The sequence below is a fragment of the Aquila chrysaetos genome, chromosome 23 (assembly GCF_900496995.4).
Source record: "Aquila chrysaetos chrysaetos chromosome 23, bAquChr1.4, whole genome shotgun sequence".
In the NCBI taxonomy this organism is placed as follows: Eukaryota; Metazoa; Chordata; class Aves; order Accipitriformes; family Accipitridae; genus Aquila; species Aquila chrysaetos.
Window position 1 is genome coordinate 18,517,033 of NC_044026.1, and position 21,090 is coordinate 18,538,122.

Consider the following 21,090-nt stretch of genomic DNA (forward strand, 5'->3'; position numbering starts at 1 on the left):
GATTCCTTACAGGAGCACAAGTAGAGCTCTGCATCCTACTGGGGCTCTTTTGCTCTTCACTGTGCTAGTTAAAAATCTTGTGCAAAAACTAATCATGGAGTAACACCTGGCCCATTGCACAGTTAATTAACTTAGAAGGTACTGGGACTATTTACAGTTCTTGAGAGTCGGATCCTTCTTGGCAGAGAACCGTACAGACCCAGGAAAATACTTCCTGTTCTGCTTTATTTGCTAGCGTTGGCACGAGGGTTTTTTGCTAACAGAAGCAAGCCAATGTTTGAACATCACTGTGCAGTTCTACTACTAGAGCTCCAGCTAATTACTACTAGGCCCCAGCTCATGTTCCTCAATAAAAAAAAAAACTTTAATGCTCCGGGCTATAAAGGTCTGCAACTGAAATCACAGCTCAGCTGGTGGCAGGGTTCCTATTACCCACAGAGTCCCATAAAATCATGAGGACGTCTACTGTCCCGTCTTACACCTGCTTCTGGTGCACTGAACAACTCTGTCCTTGGTTTGTCTCTTGACTGGATTGCTTTGTGCTGGCTTCTGCACAGGCACTCTTAAAAATGAAACCCATTTGACTTCCAAGAAAACCAATTTAGATGTAATGATCTTCTGTTAATACAAGGTTTAGCCACGTCTAAATAGCTCATACCTGTTTGGCTATCAGGTATTGCGGTGAAGCTCTGGTTTTAATCACCAGGAAGTCTTCCTGTTATAGTTTCATGTTTAGCTTTGAACAAAGGAATTAGGATTCCTTGCACATATGGTCACTTCCCACTGTGCTCTTGAAACACAGATGTTTTGTCCAGCTGCATGCTCATATGGCTGCTGGCATTCATTTTCTGGAATGAGTTTTGTTCTAGTATAACAATAATACATCAAAGTGGGCCCACCTTTCCTTATCCTTTTCATAGAACTGCCCACTTCTGAAGACTGTATTTCCCACCAGTCAGGAAATGCAGGTGCCTAAAGAAAAGCTTGTTTCTGCTCTACCACCAAGATGGGATGAGGTTATATGAATTTCATCCTTTAGACTCCCAAGCTTCACAGAACTCCTTCTCATGTCCAGGACCTATTTCTACTGCAAAAACTTTTGGGAAGATTTACTATTAGAGGTTTTATACCCTGTCATTTTGCCATTTTTTTCATTCACCAAAATAACATTAATAACAGTAAACAAAAAACCGATGGAGGACTGTGTTCTGCATTGGTCCCCAGTAGGGATGGAAAGGCAATGTGACCTGCTGGTAATGGTGTAGACATGGTTAAGTCTTCCTTGCACTGGTGTAGTAAATCAGGCAGCTGAATTCTGCACTTGTGCTCATCTGGAGGGCTGGGACATGAGCAGCCCATAGCAGAGGGAGTTACAATAGTTGAGGCATGAAAAATACACTGCTACTTCTTGTGGTGTCCCTTGCCTCTTAGCTTTGCTAGGTAGAATCCTACATCCAAGTGATCTGTGGAAAAGGCATGTGTGGAAGGGCACCTAAATCCTAAATCATTTGCTTTCTATCGCAATGACATCTTCTATGCATATTGCAAAAGGGCTACATTAACTAGGACAAGCAAGGAGAGAGGAAGCTGTGTATCTAAATGTTTTGTGGCTTCCTGATGTTTTAGCAGAACTGTAGGGCCAGAATCTGCTTGAATATCAAGGGCAAATATTGCCTACCCTGATCAGCTGGTGGCTGATGCACTGTAGGGTGTTTTGCTATGCAAGATGTAAAAGTAGTCAGCAGCAATGATTGCTGAAATCATTTGAACCAGTCTTAGAACAAGATGATGGAGGAAAAGCCATCCCCAAAAGTCTATATGACAAGCAATGTTTTACCAGGGACATTTCTACAGTTTGACTCCCTCCACTCCTGTATTGCTCCCCAGTTATTCACCAGATCCAGCTGCCGTCTCTAGTCTTTTGTTATGGGGGTAAGCTGACGGCTGCATGCCAGCAGCAAATGATAGCTGTCCCTTGCCCAAGCTGCTGAAAGAGGCGTCGGATGGGCTAACAGCTCCTGCAGCACCTGTATGGAGGGGTGGTGTGACAAGGCAAGCCTCAGGTCTTGTTCCTTTTACAGCCAGACGTTGCTGAGGGAAATGCCAAAGCAAAGTCTGTTTTGCTCTGTATTCACAGATATGTTTTGTTATAAAAAGACTCCAGGTTTCCAGGTCCCGGTCTTTGGCCATATGACATCCCAAAGCTAGCACATTGCCAGTGCAATGTCTTCTTTGTCTGTTTACAAGGCAGGAGACACGAGCTTTTCAAAGGTATTTTGCTTACAATGAAAATGTACTTTCTAGTAGTTTTTCCATTCCTTGTGTTGAAAAACGCTTACAGCTATAATGGGCACTGTGTTTAGTGTGAGGCGCCCTTTAAATAAACCTGAAGTAAATGATGTTCATTCCAGTTCCTCTCACTATGTAGATAAAGTATATATTATTCAAAAAGCAAGTCAGCTTTCATTATGGTGACATGAATAAAAACACAAGGGAACGTATTACTCTACCAAACCCCAGAACCTAGGAGGCCAGTTCTGCGGAAGGTTTTTGTTTCAGATTTTAAAGGACCAAATATTTCAGCTAAACCTCCGGCTGGAGTTTGTGTATTTACATAAATTCCTTTTCTTTCCCCTGGAGCCTGACCCTGTTTCCTGAGGCTTGGGTGAGGGACAGGCTTGCTTTTTCTAGCTTTTGAAAGGCTTGTCTTTGCGCTCCTGCTTTCTTATTAAATATAAATCAGAGACCCTTAAAGTCAGTCTGCACCACTTCCACTTGGTAGAAGATTCCTACTTAAAGACCCTTTTCTCCGTCCTTAGAAATGAGTGTTCCTTAAATTACATGTTTTCATTAACAAATCACTTGCATAATACTAATGCTCCCCACTCAAATCCCTATATATCATGTGGCTTTGAGACTGCAGCAGGCTGGGGTCTTCTGGCTCCATTATTTATGTCTCTCACATATGAATAATAACTTCGCTGACACAAATTCATCTAATGGAGGCAACTTTATGCTCAATAAATATTGTGAATTCTTGCTGAGTATCACACACAGTAAGAATCTCCCCCTGTACTTCCCACCAAAGGAGAGAAGCTCTCTTGTGCGTGGAAATCACTTTAAGCCCCGCTCGGGTTTCAACCTGTCACTCTGTGCACTCAAGTGAGTGCAAGCCCTGTCCTGATACAAATTGGAAATGAAGGATGTTGACAAAAATTTCAGCTATGTGAGTAATGATTTATGACTGGTTTTGCCCAGGCACCTCAACAATGTTCATGAATAAAGCATTGGGGTTTGTGGTAGCAAATAACTCATTAGAAAGACAATTTCAACTTGAGTAGAGATTACTAAGAAAAGAAAAAGGAAAGGCCAGTACATTTTATGAATCAACATGCACTTCAGTTTCCCTTCTTTAAATATCTCTCGCAACGTGTAAAATTTGGGTCATGTCTTAAACCATAGGCACCTGCCTGTGGCATGTTGCCAATGCACAGTGCTGCTGTCAGCAGATTGTTTCTGCAGGGTTTTGGAGCATACTTTATATATTTAAATAGTTTGCTATGTGTGACTGGCAGATGTAGTATCACTATGTAGCTTTTACAGAAGAGCAAAATTCTCTTGTTTGTTGTCTAGCTGTCAACTGGAAGCTCCTTTTGTCATTAATAAGCATAATAGTTTGTACTGTGACCACGTCTGAGAGTCCCATTTTTGGGTTGGAACCCACTGTGATGTCCAAATATGAAACACATTCACATGACCCTGTAAGCTTCATGAGTTTTCCCTGTTCTGGACAGTCTTTATTATATAGAGAAACTTTTATTAGATGATAATATGCTAGAGAAAAGAAGGCCTGTTGTAGGCAGATGCTACATGATACTGAAAAGGTTTTGTACAGAACTCCTAAAATATCACTCTACCTCTGAAAAGAAAAACAAAATTTCCCTTGCCCTCAGAAAATAAAATTAAAATCTTTGAAATTATTGATGTGTCCATGTGCACCCTTGAAAATATGGCCTGTCCCAGACTTAAAGCCAAGTGTGTTCTCTTAAATCCTAGCATTTCTGTAGCATCTGCTAGCATCTGCAAAGCCAAACACCAAAAGCCCCACCCTGCAGGAAAATGGTCCCCCCAGATGCCCTTTCATTCCAGACATACCCATTCAGACACTCCTTTCACAGCCTTTTAATCAAATCAGCCCTTACAATCTTCCTTTCACATCACCACCCAGTCTGTCACGCACATACAAGCCAATTTTACACTGCAATTGTCCTCTGATTTCTGAGCATCGCATCAACCCCATTTTCACTCTAAAAAGCAAAATCCCTTTTTTAGACTGCATGAAGCTGAGAGGACTTTGTATAACCTGCATGTTGAGGAGGGAGCAGAAGATGCAATTACAGCAGAGCATGGAAGCTCCTAGTAGGAAGATTTTCTTCTGCTTTGAACTTTGTTTCCACCTTTCTTCAACCCCAGTTTGCAGGTGCAAGAAGGCATAAGTAGCTCTAAAGAGCAGTGGCAGATGTAAGGAAACCTAAATACTCTGCATGTGATCCTGCATCCCACATTTAGGAGATGCAGACCAGAATTTGAAGGGAGGCCTTAAAGTTTTTGGCGCCTAGAGCCATTTTTGCTCACTTTGAGTCCTGTTCACAAGAATAGTGCTCAGAAGGTTTTCATGTTTCTGCTTTCTACTATTAAAATCAGTGAGTACTAGGATGCCTTTACAACCTTCTGACCCTTTTATGTGGTGAATGGGGTCCAAACTGGGACAGTGACCCTTGTGCCCAGCTTTGCCATTTCTTCTTTGGGAACGGCTTGTTTTTCTAATGTGAGCATAAAATATGGTGTGGTGTTATTGTAGGTTTGCACACTGATGTGGCTAGTGACTTAATCAGAAACTGGGAACACTAATACTGCCCTGTGGTATATTCCTGCCAAGATGTAGTCTGAAAAACACAGATAAGGGAAATCATATGTGATGGATATGCAAAGAAGTTTTCGTAGCAATAACAAGCACATAAAAGCTCTCCAACTGATGCTCTAACAAGGAAATAGTTGATGAGAAGTGCTAATAGCACTGACGGAGTGAAATCAGAGAGAGCCTCATAGGCAAAATAAATTACATGAGCAGAATAAATGTCTGTTTTAAGCAGTTTCCAGACTATCTGGGAGTTCGAAAACCTTGACATAAATGGCTTTCTTGACATCAGCAGTGTACCTTCTGCTTAACACCACCAATGCTACTCCCTTGTATTTTAGCAACATACCAGTGCAGTTCATAACATAAAAGAGCAGTCATTATATGCAGTTCTGCATCGCGGTCCCTCTGAAGCTCTAGTCACACCTGAAAATGAAAGCAGTTCTCTTGACCCTGGAGGGAAATGAAGGTCTTGAGAGCCTGGAGTCTGCACGGTCATGACAGCGATGGCAATGGCAATGTGCTGGCTTCAGACGGCTGGTGTATGAGGTCAGCCGTGGGGTGCAGTGGGGCTACACAACCATAGGGAATCAGAGCAGGGCAGATGTGAAGGACACGGCTGTACCCTCCTGTCTCGGGATGCTCCCTGGCCAACCATGCCCCTTGGATGCCCAATAACCTCAGCAGGAGCGTGGACAGTGATAAATAGTTGTGAATCTTATACTGCAAGCCTACTGCAAAACATCAGGTTGAGTGAGCTGTACCACTCCAGAAATATTCTCAAAAAATTACTGAGGCATACCTCTTGGTTTAGTGAGCAGCCTAAGTGAGTCTGACCATGTATGGGATCCCAGGATCTCCATCTTCTCAATGCTTTTCCAGAGACCACAGCCCAGACTTCACCACTCTTGGCTACTGCGGGTTAATACAGCTATGTCATGTTCAACCAAATCAGCTGTCACATCAGCTCTCCATTTTCATGCAAACAGCCAACAATAGTTATTTCCACTTGCAGCACTCACCAGCTAAATCAAATTTTCCTCTAATATTTTAACACCAAGGTCATTTCGTTGACAGTAGCTAAAGGAAGCAAATTCTGAATTCTAAATAAACATTTTCTATCACATGAATGGGATCCTCTTGTTTATGCAGTTCACATTTAAAGCATCTCTAACAAATCATCAAATCTGTGATTTCTTTTCTGGTATGGATGACCTATCTTACATTGTAAGCTGCCTGTTTCACTGCATCCCACATGAGACAACATCAATTTAAAATATCACCTTTCTGCAACAGCACTCAATCATTTCTATGTATCTGTATGATTTTTACTAAATCAGTGGCTATGACTGGAAAGTCAGATGATTTCTTACTAGAGAAATACTAATGCTCTGTTATAACAATGCTGATTGCATTACTGGTGTTGGAGCTGTGCACAAAGCAAGTATTGTGCATTTCTTGTCAACTTAAGAATGGTAAACAAAAGACCAGGTTCTCTTTAAGCAGATATATGCTAGTAGTCATCTTAATGTTCTGCCTGACCGCCACTAAACTTAATGATAAGCAGACCGCTAAATTAGGTGGGTGTCTCTTAATCTCTTCTGGCAAAAATGTTCCGCTTGGTATAAATAATTAAATGCCCAAACAGGGATTTCAGTCTAACTATTCTGCCTCCCAAGCGAGTGCCTTCCCAAGCTAATCTTCTTGTGTGACCCAATAGCATTTAATTATTTATGCCAAGCAGAACAGTTTAGCTAGGAGAGCCTGCAATAGCGTGCCTGTCTACCAGCACTCTACAGCTCACGAGTTCCCATGTGCCGCTCAGGGTGGAAAGTCTATACAGTCCCATCCCTGCTTCTGTGTGCGGAAAGTATGGGAAGAGTTGTCACACTGCATGTGTGGGCTTCCCCACCGCTGCTGGGCTTAAGGTGGCATCGCATTCCTTTTATCCTCCTGTAAGTTTCTGCACTGGGTCCCAGAGGTGAAGCAGCCAAGGTTTGTGATTCCCACTTGTGCTCAAGCACGAGCTGTTGGCAAGGATGAGTATATGCACGTGTAGAGGGAGCAGCATAGATACCTCAATGATTTCACGGATGGAAACACGGACCCTGAGAGATCTGGCTTGCTTCCATGGTTATGTGCAGCTGAGCAGCAACGCGGAGATGTAAGACATCCATCAGACATCTGAATCCCCCTGGGGATGTGGCCCATGACTCATAACACTGCTCAGATGCTGACTCCCGTGTATGTTTTCAGCACCGGCCCTGTACCATGAGTAGCCACCCAAGCCTATTAGGGGTGTTGAATGAATTAGGTTTTGCTTGACAGGTGAGGAAAGAGGAATGTGGCCCCTTCTCAAATAACACTAATCGCATTTATCTAACCTGTCATATACAATGACAAATAATACAATATTATCAATAGTATTATACTACATCAGTCTTGGTGTAATAGAACAAAAATGAGCTGAACCAGAGAAGGACAGCAGCTGGCTATGTAGAACTGCGCAGTAGCAGCATTTTCTGCTTCCATTTAGGTTACACGAACAGTTAGTTTATTTCCTAACTTTCTTCATTCCCTTGTAGAGGAAGAGATCAAAAGACAGCAGATAAAATGACCCCACTGCTTTAATAAATTGGTGTCTTTTTTAACATTAACATTTTCATGGCACTTTACAAAAGGTCTCAGCACTGGGCTCTTTGGCACTTTGGTGTTAAAAGAGAGAGAAAAAGAGAAGGGATTTTGTTGCTTTTTTTTTTTTTCTCCTTTCCTTTTCCCTTCACATTTTCTTCCCCTTTACCTGGTTCTTGCTATCTAACCACCACTTCAGGTCTGCTGAATGCATCTAACGACAATGTTACTAATACATAATGTCTCAACACGCCCTCTCGTAAAACTACCAAAGTTACCAAGCAGAAATGTATAGGGCTAGATTGCAGTCCACCCTGTAAGCTCATTATATGGCAAGAGAGGGAGGGAGGTGATGCCTTCTCCCCTTCCTGCCAAGGGGGAAGGGGAAGGACCTGGCACAGCCCCATGGATGCAGCCCATACCGGGGGGGCTGGCAGGGCTCCCTGCCTCATGAGCGTGCTAAGGGATGGGGCAGCCATCGTGCCATTGAGCTTTACAAGCTGCTTTTCATAAAGAGACCTCACAGACCTGCCAAATCCAGGCAGTGCCTTTTGGTGCGGCCAAGGGCTGAGGCTCGCTCTGCTCCTTGCCCAGGGTCGTGCTGATCACCAGGGGAGGCCACAAGCTCTGCGTAGTGCATCGCCCACGTTGCGTGGGCAGCATGGGCTACAACTGCCTAAAAGTTCCCATTTGCCCTTGTGACCTGTGGCACCCTACAACATTTCTAAACATTTCTACAACATTCCGAAAACACTGGGCTGGCACCCTACCTTGGATGTCCCTCCTACCAGTAGCTGGTGTGACAGAAGCACACGTGATATGTGGGAGTAGACCAGGTAGGGAATAGCATGATTCTCCTGCCCTGTGCTGCAAGCAAGGAGCCTGGGCTAAAGGCAGTCTGAGATCAGCCAGCACACCTCAAACCTTGCTCAAAGGCTGCACCCAAATGTGGCTATGTCATGTAGATGAGGGGCAAGCTCAAATCTGTGCACCTTCTCACCATACAATATAGACGCAGTCAAGGTAGCTCTATATAAATAACATTTAAATAAAGCAAAGCCAAAGACCCTGAGCTTGCAGTTTTCTTACATATCCTCCTTTCGCGCATCAAAGCAAAGAGGCGACAGCTTCTGCACGTCACTGTGAATAACACTCTGTAGAAGCACCCCCCACTTCCTCCATACCAGAAACAAGAATGAGCCAAACACTAGAGTTACTTTCTCTTTCCCACCTCTCTTTGCTAATTTTCGGCGATGGGCAAAGGCCTGAAAATCAGTGGCACGTCTGTCTTCATGCTTGCGCTCCCCTTCTACAGCACACATGAGAAGACATGTTGCTATTTACTTGTGAGGCAATACACCCGTTGCGAGCCTGCTCCCCGCTCCCTGGAATACCTATAAGGCGGGAAATGCAATTAATTCTGGAAGGAATCCTTCCCGCTGGCAGGCAGCCAGAGATAGCAGAGCCGTAATAGCTTTTGGGCAGCCACAGCACAGAAATTACAGCCATTCACCAAGGACACTCCCTCTGAGCTTCTGCTTTCTTGAAGAAATTGCAAATAATATCACTTGGATTCAGATAGCCGGAGGGGGAAACTCAGGCACCGATGAAGCATGAAACAGCCTGGCCCGAGACCTAAAATAATCCTGCATAAAAATCCACAGCTGCCCGTTGTTAAAAATAAAAACAGAACCATAACCCTCCTCTGCTCTCCATCAATGAATTTCCTTTTGTTCCCCTTCTCCCATGGCCTGCCCTCCCCTTCCAACGCGGCTGCCTGCACCCTGCCAGATGCCCTCCCTCCACCCCGCAGCATCCCGGGGACCGGGTGCCAAAGGGTGGCTGCCTCCTCGGGACGGGGACCGCGGTGCCCGGCTGACGGCAGAGATGGTGGCCCCCGGTACGGGCAGCACCCACAGCTGCTCTCGTCACCGGCGTTTTGGGCTCCTCTGAGCACAATCCGTTTCGGCGCAGGGCATCCCCCCCCGGGGGATGTCGCCTGCTCGGGTTCGAGGCGTCTGGCTGCAGAGAAGCGGTGCAGAAACAGCCCGCGCCTCCGGCCAGGCGCTGCGTGGTCTCTTCTCAAGAGGTTGGCTGGTGTGTGGTGTCACAGACAACGTGGGGTTTGGCAGGAGGAAAATTCCAAATTTTTCTTGACCTCCCATCTTCATTTTCCAGAAAAGTCTCAGCTTTGAATCTCATCAGAGATTCAAAGCAATTATATCTTTGTTTCGGTATTCCGAACCGGACATCGTGGCTAAAATGCGTGATGGGAAGCAACCAGGAAGGAGAAGATGCAACAAAGTCCAGCAAGAATTAAGGTTAATAATGCCAATTCATTGATGGACTAAACTCTGATCCTTTTCTCACATTAAGTAACTGCTCACTCCACAAATTGGCCCATTAAACTAGCCATGGAGGAGGATGCAATGCCTCTTGAAAAAGAGAACACTGTAAGAGTCTAATCCATGAGATGACATACAAAAGCAAATGTCATACAACGGCACCCTGACGAAAGGGCCTTGCTGAGAGCAAGAGGCTGCTTTGAAGGAGGAAGGCTGGCAGAGTCCTATCTGTACAGAATATCTGCCCATCTTGTAATTCATATTATTGGCCAGAACAAAATCAGTTTCACTAACGGCCAGAACAAAATCAGTTTCACTGCCTTTGCCATTGCAGGTGTGCACAGTAACCTTGTCTCAGAGCCTTTACGATCCAAACTGATAAGAGACATCAGGAAGAAGGTGGGAGATGATACTCTCCTCTGTGTAAGGAATCTCAAAACCAGTTGGGATGTCCTCAGTCTTGTGACTGAGTCCTGCCTCCTAGCTCAGCAACTTCCTCATCAGATCATTTTTTTCTATAGAAATACATCACTGCATCTAATAACACCTTGCATTTCTCTAGCCTCCTCCATGCAAAGATCACAAAATAGCTCCCAAAGGAAGGGAATCACCTCACTGAACATGGCCAACTGCAGTGCAGATGTCTAAGCCTGAGCTAGGTCTCAGCCAGCAGAAAACCAGTTAATACAGTCAGCGGAGCACTGCCTACCAGCTCCACAATGGGATTCACCTCATCCCCTGACGACTCACAAGGCACTGGAAAGAAATCCTCATGGTGTTACATCTGCTGAGCATCCTCTACAGCCGCAGGCAGCCCTGCTCACAGCGGCTCTGGTGCAGTCCTGCTGGGTAAGGTCAGAGGAAGATAAGGTGCCTGCAGGGAAAGGCTTTGCCCCCTGCTTCCCCGGGACTGCCCAGGAGTAGAAAGCAAGGGAACGGCTTATTTCAGAATGACAGGTTTGGTCAAACTCCCTCTTTGGCTGCTCAGGAATCCGCTGTTTCTGGAAGCCACCAGGCACTGCATGCGTTCCCTGCCTCTGCCTCTGCTCCTGGGGTGCTGTGATGGTACAAAGGTAAAGAAAGGCAGTGGCTGAAAGAGTCTTGCGTAAGTATGAAGTCAGGGACACCGTACATTACCCAAGTTAGAGTGGGTAACCTCTTCATGAATTTTATCTATACTGTTGTGGTGCAAATTCCTTATCTAGCAGGCTGTCTGAGAGATGGTGGTCTGCGTCCCTACCCACAAGAGTCAGTACTGGCCTCCTGCTCTGCTCCTCGGTACCACCGCAGAAAGCAAAGCCTTCCTTTTCACCACTTAACTCTTCAGTGGCAGATGACATGCATGAGACGATGTACGTGCACACGCAATGCAATTGCACGTATATATACACATGCCCTGCACAGAAAACCAAGACCCAAGGCTTACGTAGTGGCATGAAAAGTAAATAGCTCTTGATACAAATAATATATGCTGTGTGTGTTCTCTGCCTCAGTTTCTTCACTATACTCAGACAGGGCAAAGTGACTTGCAGTGACCTCAGATTTGCCTTTACAACTCGTGTTTTGCATTCTCTGAGTTCAGGGACCCTGTTATAACTCCCCCCTCAAAATGCAAGCTTGGCTTTCCCATCCTCCTGGCTAAGGCTTCCCAGTTGTTTCTGCGATCCTTCCCTCTGATTATCCATTAACACCTGGCATTGTGCTGCTTCTGGTAACTTTCCACTCTTTTAAACCACACTCCTCACACACAACCTGGAAAAACTGGTTTGTATAAGCTTTGGCTAACCCTTTGTGCCAAGCCTATTTCTAACTCAATAGCTGCACATTATGATTTAAAGGCCAAGGATTGTTCCCAGCAGAGGAGTTAAAGAACATTTGGGGAGGAGAGGAGAGAGGGGAATTCGGGCTCGAGGTTACATTTGGCTAAAAACTTCCTATAAAGTATATGTTAAGATTCATATCATTCATTTACAGGGAGCTATTTGCAAGGAAGTGCACCAGGTGTACTAGCGTGTCATTACTAGCTAGAAAGCTTTTATTTGGCTTGGGATTGAGCTGTTCCAAAAACAGGTGGCTGGTGGCCGATCACGCGCTTGAGCAGGGAATCACTATTAATACTGTTATTAGGGACAAGTCGTGCGCTCACAGGATAAAGGCTGGAATAAGTCTGCGTAAACTGTGTGTGGAATGGTGCCAGCGGAGACCGAGTCTTGCTGTGGTTTTACAGTCCTGAGCCACTTGCCTTCACTCTCTCTACTTAAACACAAAGTCTGAGTCAACACTAAAAATCAAACAACAGACGTGTTACCGTATTTACAGGAGAGGTATTTGCCTTGGTCAGACAGGCACCGTTCATTTAGCAGAGTTTGCACCATCGTACAGGCGAGCCGAGTTCTCTGCGCGCTTGGCTACGGCGAAGCAGAAACCGGTCCTTCTGCTGTAGGAAGCACTCACAAGGAAACACAGCTAGAGGTTCACAGGATGCTGGTGAAGGGATGTCTGCGTGGGATGCAAGTAGCCTACAAAAGGCTACAAACACGCCGAATTCAAGGCAGGAAGCATCTGTGGGGGTCACCGAGGAGCCATGGAGAACTCAATCCATTTGACGTTCTCTGAGTCATGACATTTTTCAACGAAGTATAGGGCTAGCTTTTCACTAAAAATATTTCTACCTCTCTTTCATTTTATTCTTCTGTCATTGGTACTGCACTTGTTCAAATTAGATCCTATGTCAAGCAAACTGTCTTCAAAACTAAGGAAAAAAAGAAAAAAACAATTTGAATCTGAAACACAGGGGGGATCTAGACCTGTACCTATTAGATGCCTGAAGCTTGAGTGCTTTCAGTCTCTTGAGAGGCAAATGGCCTGGCATGGAGAGAGCAGACTTCAGAGTCACAGAGGGAGCGTGATCTGGAGGAAGTCTGGTAGCTGTGCAACTAAACCTCTGTGAAGTTCTCCAAGATGTTTCAAACTGGACACAAAAATAAGTGAAAGCATCCATTCCTTTAGCCATTCAGTTTTTTACCTTTAGACCCTTAACCTTTCTAATTTAGACATTTTCAACAGGCTTGCTTTTCTCTCCCATTCTGTCCCGTTTTAATCAAGCTGTGAGAACAGTCATGGCTAAGCACCAGCACAGCCCATAATACACTCCCGATTCTTCTGTGCAAGTTGTCCCATCAATGACCAGGCTGTAACCATTAGTGTTTGACTCTCAGGTTTTTAATTCAAGAAACATGCCTGGGCATTTTTATTTCTTGATAGTGGTGCTGTCTGTATTAAGTAGTACTGTCGCTGCTCAGGGTTAAACTGTCCATCCTTCCAATGCAATTAGCACCAGGAGCCAAGCAGTCTTTATCTGGGAAAAATGGGAGAAATGACCTGACATTAGGACAAAGGAAATTCAGGTTCCCCTCTCAGCTCTGAGTGAAAACCATTCTCTAGAAATGAACAAAGATTGCAACAAACAATAAATCCCTAGTCACCTTTAAAACAAATCTGGAGATAGCACCAGAAAATGTATTGCACAGAGCAAGCCTAAGCTGAGGTCAAGACGATCGAGTACATTTTTTCCATTTCTCACTTCCGTGGGTCTGTAGCACATGAGATCACCTTCCTTTTTATAAATAATATAAACTTCTGCATTGACTATGGTTTCCCCAAGGTCCACAGACTATACGCTTCTCAGAACTGATCTTAAGTTAACCCTGCGCTGCAAACGTGTCCTAGATTTGTTCAAGTTCTCCCATTTTTGATTCCCTGATTAGAACTATATCAGGAATGGATTCTTCTCCTTGTGTATAGTACAATCTTCATTATATAATGAAGACGTTGTTAAATCAGCAAGACTGTGCATACACAAAAAATAAATTAAGAGGTCAGTGAATAATGATGGATCCTGTCAGAAGGCTTCTTAAGAGAAGAAAAGCTATCAAGTAAGGCAAGAAAGCATAAGCTCTTATTCTAAAAAACCCAGCTTCTTTAAACAAGGCTGTTAGAAATCAACAGCAACAGCACAGAAACAGCAACAGCATCTATAATGGAGGTGGTACTGTTTTATGCATGTGAGGGCTATCTGACTTGATAAAAGTTTCACCCAAACCAGTCTCTTTTTATTAAGACTTGCAGAACAAAAAGAACACATCAGGGAGCCTAAAGTGATTTTGCTTTGAGTATATAGCGAAAGTGGCAGTATCTATGACTTGGTTTGTTTCCATAGGATTGTCAGTTTTGTACCTCAAAGAAGTAAGTGGGAAGAAGGTGACTGACTACATTTATTAGCTGTTATTTGGACAGGACACCTGTGCCCAGGATGTACAAGGTAGCATAGACACAGAGATCAGACACTGAGATCGGGGCATAGCAGGAGAGCAACAACTCAGATTCGGCTAAAACTCAGCATGATCAAAATCGGCGTGGAAACTAAAGGCGGTCATATTCAAAATCTGGAAAATAGATTGAAATCGGCTAAATAAAACTGGTGCTGGGTAACACACCGTTCCTGTAAGCTAATAATTCTGGTTTTGTTGTTGGTTTGGCTTCACAGGGGGCTGCTTTGATAATAGGAGTCACCCTGATGTCAGTAAACGCAGTTTCAGTATCTGACCTATGTTAGCTGCTAAGCCAAGGTGGTGACACAAAGGGATGGGCTGCACTGCAAGAAACATCTTGCAACACAGCGCTGAGGACACTTTCGGATCAAGATCAAAGGTAAAGCTTTAGTTTCAAATCACAGGCTTCCCATTCACATAAAAGATGTCTTGCAGAGAAGTCTTTACTAATTCAGTGCTTCATTCATTATATAGCCTGTTATCGTCCTTAGAAGTGCAGGTTCCATGATAAGCCTTTACAAATATATCTGATTATTAAGATACAATCATTACTCTATTTAAAATACTACTTCAAACAGGAGACTAGGAATAACTCACAGTATTCCTTGGTCTATTTCAGAGCCCAGCCTTTGCGAAGCATGGCCCTTGCACCTGAAATAACACCTGGCAGGCTGTCAGCTCAGTTGTCAAACATCATCACGACTGCTAAGGGCTATATTGACACAAGAATGAAGCGCTCACCTATTCCTTCCCACTGACTGCACACTAGCTGCTAGCCAGGCAGCCCCAGACAGTGGACAGGCCAGACACGGTTTGGGAACCGCAGATGCTAGTCTGATGTGAGCCACGAGTGTCCTTAGTGCCCCATCACAGCATATTTGACTTGTGCCAGAGGAACATAGCCCTTCTTGCTCACAATCTGCGCAGTGCTACTGCAGGTGGCTAGTGGAAGAACATGTACGAACAGCAGGATGTACATGGAATATCTGAAAACATGAGCTTGGACCAGAATAAAAATAATAGCCACATCCTTTCCGTGATCGACATCAAACCCAAAATGGAATGTACCTTTCAGAAATGATTGTTTGCCTTTATAGAAGTACATTTTGAGTCTCAAAACGCTACAGCCAGACTGAAATTCTAGAAATCAGATGCAATATCTGCTGTCTCAGTTCTGTACCCCATTCACGGATATACTTAAACATCTTGAAAACGTGTTTATCAAACCTAATATTTGTGATACAGGGCTCTAGCTTAAAATGAAAGGCTCGCCATTCACATAGCTGCAACTTGCAGAGAGCTCTTTATTCAGTGCTTCATTCATTAAGTTGCACGCGGTAGTCATTACAGGCAATTGTCTGCTAGTGCTACCCACACCTCGGCTGTTTGTGCAATATGAGTCACTCGCTGCGAGCTGCAATTCCAAGCAGAATTTCTTCATCCTGCAGTAACCACATACTTTGTTCCAGATTACCTCCTTTCCTTTTGAGTAGACAGAATTAGTAAAGTGCAATTAGTGATAATGCCATTTGTCCCCAGGCTGATAATTTTTCTTAAGCATTTATTCTTTCCAGTACCTCATATATTACATCAATAAAGCCGCCGGAGTACTGAATGTAGCATGTAATAGGCACAGACCCCAGAAGAAAGATGCATCCATCTCTCCTGCTGAAAGGAGGCCCACCAGACTTTGATTCAATATGTAAAAATATTTCTATGCAGATATCATGGAGTTCAGCCTAATTCCACTGCTCTTTTGTGAAAATAACTTGCTACGCTTTATCGGGAGGGAACAGATTATTCTGCACCTTTCTCTTTCTCTCCCAGTGCTGGAGTACGATGCTGGAGGAAAACAGACAATGCCTTGTGCTTTTCCTAAAACTAACTATTTGCCAGCCTTCGTTCTAAAACTCTGGGTGTTGGAGACAGCAGACTATCAGGCAGTTCATCTTCAGTTTCTGGTTAGACGCCATCTCTCTCCCTTTCCGTTTACTCCAAATATAAACAAAGTGGATGGATGTTTTTACTGAGCAAATCATTCCTAACACCTCAAATAAATGGGAGGGTGACTTTTCCTACTTTCCTCATGAGTAGAGTAGGGTAAAATACCTTTACATCCTTCTTGTGAAGCCACATTTCAGCTTTTTTATGATATTCTGACTCAGACTCAAACAATATATAGATTTATGTGGTGTTAATACACATTGTACCTCTTAATCCTGGCATCTGTCCTCACACAGATGCTTTTGGATAGCATTCTTTTAACCCTGTGGGTAAATTACAGAAAAGAAATCACAGTGCTCAGCTGATCTGTGTGTTTCCTTGGGCTTCCCCCCCCCCCGCCCCGAACTCTTCACTACAAAAGTACAAAAGCAATATTTGAAAGACAGATTTGCTCATGTGAAAAACTGAACCTGAAGATCAGCAATCTGTTCCCAGGTGGCAAAACACACCCGCTCCTCTGAGACGGTTGGGACTGGCCCATGAATGAAACTGCCCTTACCAACAGATAAGGCTGAAACCAAACCTGAAAATTTGCTCAAAACAAGGTGAACCGAGTACAGCTCTCATAATCTCTACCAAAGTGACATCATGATGGGAGGGGCAGTACTTTATCTGCGGTTCATCTTGAAAAGCATGTTAGCAGCAGAATTGCCACAGCTTCATCATTCCTTCATTTTTTTCCCTCTGTCAAATCACCCACAGTTTTGATGCAGAACAAGCATGTTCAGCAAGGACGGGTGGCTTTTACCAGTTTATCTCATGTTCCAAGGGTGCACACTGTTCTCTTCTTTAATCCTCTAAGGGAGGGTGGCAGTGCCTCGCAGAAGTAGATTGGCAGAAACAGAAGAATGAAGGAGGTTTTCTTTCCAAAAGTCACGTCCAAAAGGAGAATTACAGCTGTGCAGCACACAGCCAAACCGAGAGCTCCGCTGCCGCTGAAAAAAACTCCCGCTACGTGGCAGCTGGGTGGCAGAGCCATCTTCCTCCCTTAGAGCCTGCCCAGCCCTCTCATCACTGCCAGCGTCCCCTCCCTGTGGACCCCAAAACAGTCGTGCCCCGCACCAGATCTTCGCAGCTCCCCAGAGGAGCACTCCCTCCGGGCAGCCCGGAGGTGTTGGTGAGTATCAGCAGCATGGGGTGGATCACCATGGGGAAACAGCCTGCTCCAAATGCAGATGGGATCATCCATCCGCAGCCCAGCATGTCATTACGCCAAGATTCATTCTTGGTAGCTAAGGTGGTTTCGCTTGTGTAAGGAAACCAAGCACAAGTTCAGAGGTCCCGAGGGGTACCGGTGCCCGCCTCACACCAGGTTCGTAATGTTAATCAGAACCATCAGCTCCGCCTGTGGCTCCTTTTGCCTTCCTTACCTTGCGGTCATACTACAGTGCCCCGGCACTGCCGGGCTTTGACAGCAGGGTACCCAGGGGCAGCTACCGCATGGCAAAACCAGACTTTTTTTTTTTTTTGGCATGGAAGAGAAAGCAAACTGTAACTTGGAGAGATTTTTAATCTGGAGAGTCACTGAAACAAAACCCACTGGTGTAATTAAAACTGGTGAGTCCTGGCCCAGTTGGGGATAAATGGGAGGGACTGTAGGCAGTTCTGTGGGCTGAAGCTGTGCACTGCAGACAGATGTGTGCCAGCTGCTCACGCCGACCGGTCCGGGTGGTCCCTGCCAGGTCACTTCTGTGGGGAAGAAGGATTGCTGGACAAGTCAGATGTCCTCTGATGCAATCACACCTATTTACAAAGAATATAGTTTCAAATCTCCTTCAACCAGCCCTCAGCCATAACAAGTGCTCCCAGTTTTACTTTTCCAAGCCCATACCATCAGTCCTGGTCCAGGCAATGCCGGTGCTTGGGTTTTGTTTCTCTGTTTCTCAAGCATTTACTCTGTCTGTGAACGGGGAAAAAAAGAAACCCACGTCTCTTTCCCCTTTTCTGCCTCCCAGCGTCAGTGAAAACACTTTACCCACAATACAAGTTCAGGAATAACCTCAAATATACTTTTAAGTTTAGGCAGCAATTTAAGTGTGTTTTGGCTACGGGCCAAGCTGGGCAGGGAGGGCAGGATTCCTCTATCTGACTGCAGACGGTTACAAAGCGGGCACTGGTATCTGCATTAGTCACTCCGACTCCTCTTTATAGCAGAGAGGAGCAAATGTTTCCAGGGAAGGATTCATCTGACCTACTATTACACTGACCTATTATAGGTGAGATTAATCACACCCCTGAGATGTACTTCTCTCCCCGGTTGCAGAGGGAGCCCAGGGCAATTAGCTCAGCTGCTTTACAGACGTCTAAGGTCATCTGAAATGAACCTCTGCTGGGGAATCAGGCCTCAGATACAGCGGACCTCAGATATCTCTTACTTACCCTAATGTTGCTGAGGTGTCACCTTTTTGTATTTTGTTATGCTCCCATAATTTGCTGCGTCTATTCAGCCTGGTCTGAATACTACTAAGTCTCTGGTGCTTCCATACTGCCATTTTTGTGCCCCCCTACAGAGAAGGCTGCATTTATCGATAGGGTGAAATCTCTGAGCCTTACCTAGACAGACTTGTTGTGATGCTCTGGTGGCACATGAATGTTCCTGGGAACCAAGAACAAAAGGTGACAAGAAAGTGCAAAGCTAGCGCGGTGATTACTGATGTGTCAGGTAACACAGCACAGCCGGTAGCAAAGGAGAGATGTCCCCTGTGTAACTAATGACTGTCCCTGTAAATAAACCCTCAGGGAAAGGCACTCTGCACCTAAAGACTCCTCATTTCTGCCACTTACATTGGTTGGCTCAAGAAAACATTGCCATTCCTGACATACCTCTCACTGCACGTACCCTTAGGCCATCGCAGCTGTAATGACACTATACTACTGCTAAATCTTTTGGATGTGACCACACGCCCAGTGCGGGATCTTTTTCTCAAGAGCAGAGAAGGTGGAGGGAGACAAATGACACTCCCTACACAATGCTTGCAAGGAAAGGTGCATGTGGAGGTGATACCGGGGGAACAGTTAGGGCTCGGGAGCAATAGCCATTGCAGGTAAAGGCCTCTCTTCGTCAGTTAATTCACTCAGAGGAAGAAAAAAGAAACACGTAGAGGAAGAAAAAAGTAGTAGCAAAGGCTGGGACAGAGGACGTGAGGGTATTGACATGTGGAGAAGCTTTGACTGTTGAGAGAAATACACATTTCCATGAACTCCAGACCATGAAGCTGGAAAACTTCTGCTTGGGGCATCCTTTGGTCCAGTTACTGGACTGTGCAAGGCATTGCCAAGCCCAGCACCACCAGTGCCCACTGCTCCTTCTTTGGGGGAGCATTTCTGATTGTGCTTATTCGCAGCAACATTGAGAGAGGCCATCAGGGTAGGTCAGTAACGCTCCGTCACGTGCAAGGCACACAGGAATATAGCAACTCCTGCCCTGGGAGAGCTGTACTGACATTGCAAGGCAGGGTAATGTGGGCAAGAGAAAGCCCTGATTCATCCTTCCACAGCAGCTCCTTTACGAGTACTGCGCCCCAGCTTCAGACACCCTCTGCTGTCCCGTCTGCAAGCTGGTCCTTGCTCATTGCTGTAAAGCCTCCTTAGGGCTTCAGGAATGGGAGTGCTGCAAGAGCAACGCAGCCCATTATGAAAGAGTGGCCACAGCCGCTCACGAGATCACACTCCTCAGGCACCCCTGCAAGGATTTCTCTTCAAAGAGCAAGACATTTCAGCCATCTTGCAATAAGCTGCATTGGAAAATATCTGGTATTTCCTAACAGCTTTTTTTCAGCACACATCTTGTTGGGTTTTGATGTGTTTGATCTTGCTTGATTATTTGTTTCCATTCTACCAGCAATTTTATTATAACTCTTCTGATTTTGAAGTGCTTCTTTCTGACCAAACCTCTCCCTTGATTTCACTACACAGCTTTCCAGCTTTAATCTCTAAATGAGTTTGATGCAAGATATTTTTATCTGCTGGTGTTTAAAAGAGTCAAAGGAGTCAACATGTTGGGCTTTTTTTCCTTTCCTGAAAAATGCCGGTTCAATACAACTAGATTTGGGTTTGTGTTTTAATGGAAATCCTCTTGTAGAAGAGCTCTACAAGAATAGAAGATGTAATCAGTAGCCATTGAGAATAAATGTTGCTTGTAAATAACATCATCCTAGGCAGTTTTCTTCCTCCCAGGAATTAAAGACAAAGCAAGATGCAGTCCTGTCTCCATAAATACTGCTTTTTTTCAGCTTATTTAGAATACCCTGTATAAGTTTCAGCATCTATATTTCTTCACCTCTTTGGAGATTACAACAAAGCAGCTGTTAGCAGAGGTTGCCACATGTTTCCTGATGGAGTAAAATGTCTCCCTATGTGATGGCTCAGCTTTTTATCACTGGATTCTTTATTGCTATTTATTTTTTTTGTAGAATGCAGTTGTCTGATCACTATGAAGGGAGAGAGAAAAGTTCTGTGCCTTGATAAACTCAGTTGCACTCAGAAATGCTGTCAGCAGCAAGAGTATTGCAGAACAATGGCCACAGTGGGGGTCAAGGTCTTATTCTCACTCTACATACCCGCTGTTTTGTGCATCAACAAATAAGGAGACTGGGTAGAGTAGACTGGATATCTGACAAGCAGGTTATACTTGGATGAAGAAGACAGGAAAAGGAAATAGCATTCAACATTTATTTTATTAAATTGTCCCGCCTCCTACATGCTGATTCACCAGAAATGGTTGCAAGAGTATCCTGATGTCATCATTGTCCTTGCAACCTTAAAAAAATCCAGTTATCCAGGAACTCAGTTAGCCATGGGGAGGCAAAAAGTAAATTAGTGCAGTGTATGTCTATATTAATCCGATGTTGAAAGTATATGC

The 21,090-nt window shown here is 44.6% G+C and overlaps 1 long non-coding RNA gene across 3 annotated transcripts; it reads right to left on the reverse strand.

The window, feature by feature from the left end:
• Nucleotides 1–12,211: 12,211 nt before the first annotated feature.
• LOC121232567 lies at nt 12,212–17,788 on the reverse strand. Of its 3 annotated transcripts, none has more exons than XR_005931230.1 (3): nt 16,753–17,788; nt 14,467–16,492; nt 12,212–12,646 (listed from the first exon to the last, which is right to left on the reverse strand). It is a non-coding gene; the product is annotated as an uncharacterized LOC121232567 (long non-coding RNA). The 3 variants fall into 3 exon arrangements; XR_005931229.1 differs by lacking the exon at nt 12,212–12,646 and having other exon boundaries at nt 13,984–15,707; nt 16,436–16,492; XR_005931228.1 differs by lacking the exon at nt 12,212–12,646 and having other exon boundaries at nt 13,984–14,738; nt 14,967–16,492.
• Nucleotides 17,789–21,090: the final 3,302 nt, after the last annotated feature.